Source organism: Sinocyclocheilus rhinocerous, unplaced genomic scaffold (assembly GCF_001515625.1).
Source record: "Sinocyclocheilus rhinocerous isolate Xijiao unplaced genomic scaffold, SAMN03320098_v1.1 scaffold2500, whole genome shotgun sequence".
Lineage (NCBI taxonomy): Eukaryota > Metazoa > Chordata > Actinopteri > Cypriniformes > Cyprinidae > Sinocyclocheilus > Sinocyclocheilus rhinocerous.
In genome coordinates, this window is record NW_015660026.1 from 72,635 (window position 1) to 75,194 (window position 2,560).

At 34.8% G+C, this 2,560-nt stretch overlaps 1 protein-coding gene across 14 annotated transcripts in view; it reads left to right on the forward strand.

Moving 5' to 3' along the window:
- Positions 1-2,560, forward strand: part of LOC107724811 (muscleblind-like protein 1) — an 82,306-nt gene that overhangs the window by 46,081 nt on the left and 33,665 nt on the right. Inside the window, exon 2 of one of the 14 annotated variants that reach the window (XM_016533880.1) lies at positions 1,170-1,340. The exons of 12 other annotated variants lie outside the window; for them this stretch is intronic. The gene's annotated coding sequence lies outside the window, so the exon portion shown is untranslated. Of the gene's footprint in view, positions 1-1,139; positions 1,341-2,560 lie in introns of all 14 variants that reach the window. One more of the 14 variants, XM_016533879.1, reaches the window with a different exon arrangement.

Here is a 2,560-nt window from a genome sequence, read left to right on the forward strand (position 1 = left end):
TATATATATATATATATATATATATTATTTTTATTTATTTTTTTACCATTTTTGACATTCTTTTTATGACCATGGCTGAGAAAGGACAGAAAAGGCAGAGCAGGAAGAGAAGCAAAAATGAAAGATGTTGCTCACATCAAATCATGTGCGCCAACTACTAGGCCACAACAATTTTTGGTTTTAAGAAATGTTTCCCTTTAATGCAAATATTCAGATTTATTCATTCATTAATTATATATTTTTTTTACCAAGTTTTACTAGTTTACTCATTTTACTAGTCAAATAGCACTTTTATGAGCATGAAAATAAGCAAGATTAGTTTCCATATTATCTGGCTGTATAAATGGCTCAGTGTTTTACCTCAGAATGACACAGCACAGGCTTTAGCCGTAAAGTCCTTCTTCCTACTTACTTTGGATGTTAACATGAGCATTCCACACACTATATAAAAATGTAAATCAACTTCACTGTAAAGCGCAGGGACTTTTATATGGGAATTTCTTTTACAAGCGTAGTAGTCTAGACCACAGTACTTATGGGAGGACCATGGCAACACACAAGCATTTGTTGACATGATTGTTATCGGAACTGATGATCATTGTCACAAAAAGAACAAGCCTTGGCCTTCATATGATAGGAATCCTAAATGTTTTGCTTCGAGAAGTTCCTGCAAACTCTCAAAGTTGCAAAACATTTCGACAATGTTCAAATCCAGGTCTCTCACAGAAGAAGACTAAACATGAACTGATTATTCTGAGCTTTGCTGCCTTGTAATAATAACACACTGAATCTCTGATGTTTGGACAAAGCAAGCTGAGGTCTCGGCTCTTTTCTGCGGTTTTGGTTCAGTTCCTCATTTGGTCGAGTCAAAGATACACTCAGTACAGCTTACGCACTCTTGAAACCACCAGAACCCGAGCCTGGATGAACCGAAGGTTTTGGTGATTTGGCATTCACGTTAATGCTTTTCATTTAATGTTGATAATTATATAGCTATATTGTTTTTTTTAAACCCTTCGACTATTCAGCAAAAAGCCACTGGTAATAATACAAATCCCAAAAATATGAGAACATATACAGAGAGAGGCCGCTCGCAGAAGCTAATGCGTGTGTTTCTGTCATTCCCGTTTCCCGTCCAGAGGTCTGAACGGAGTATTTGCTCTCTTCAGATCCAAATCCTTCATGATGAACAGCCTTATACCAGCCAGTAACTCCACAGAGATCTGATCCTCCTCCACGAGCCCTCTGCTTCTGCCTCTAATAACACCAAAAATCACATCCATCAGTGTGGACCCCAAGACTGGCCCTCTCAGAAAGTCTGAGTCAACAAAGACAGAGAGGTCTGTAATGCCTAGCAGAAGAAACTAGGTGTTCTCGCAACTTCCTGCCATTTGGATACATGAATTGTTTGGTGTTTATAGAGGGGAAAACACTATTGTGTTATGACAAGATATTTTAATCGATGGACAATTGTTAATTTATCTTTTGTAATTTCACACGAAAGTCACAAAGTTCTGACAAAAAATTAAACACTGCTAATGTGAGTTTTATAAGTGTTGCTATTTTATTTAATTATTAGCATTAAATATAATTAAGTAATTAACATTTTGTATTTTATAAGTTTATTATTATCATCATATTTTATATCAAGTAAAACAAGCATCTTAAAACATTACTCATATAACATAACTTATTTAAAAGAAATACATTTAAAATAAATAAAAATTATATATAAATAAATTATAAAAAGTATATATATATATTCCTTTATTTTAAATATATTTTTTTCTGAAGAAAATGTGAGCTGGACATTTCTGCAGTTGCTAAGTTATTTACAACATTTTTAGAGTGTTGTTAAGGTGTGCTGGGTGGTTGCTAGGGTATTGCTTGTTGGTTGCTAGGTTGTTATGGGTGTTTTCCCACCTCTAGTTGTCTGTTATTGTGTTTGTGATGTCTGTCTTTCATCTATGGGTTTTTTCCCCTTTTTTATCTTCCATCAAAGACTTTTTTAGCACACATTTCCTCATTAATCCACATAATCTGATGTATCATTCATGTTCGTAGCGCAAATGAAATGAGTTTTGCAAACCATCTAACCCAACATATGAGCAATAATAATAGTGATTTGTCTTAGCAAGCATGTCTAAAAGGTTTTTCCAGTTTACTCCTTATGCTTTGATAAATGAATTATGGCCTATGTCACATCTGTCCAGAATGAGCTTCTGTGAATTTCCACTAATCCATTACTCCGGTTCATGTCGTCCAGTGTTTGGCTTAGTGTGGAGCTACTAAATTATTCATATAAGTAAATATATTTAAATATTAAAAAGACCACATGTGCTGAATTATTAAAATGTTTAAATTTGCTGAAATATTTAAAACATCAGTTATGAGTTTATTAGGTGTTAATTTGTATCACCAGGACTTTGCAAACAACTCCACGGAGTGAGTGAGTGAGTGAGTGAGTGAGTGAGTGAGTGAGTGAGTGTGTGTGTGTGTGTGTGTGTGTGTGTGTGTGTGTGTGTGTGTGTGTGTGTGTGTGTGTGTCTGTGTGTGTGTG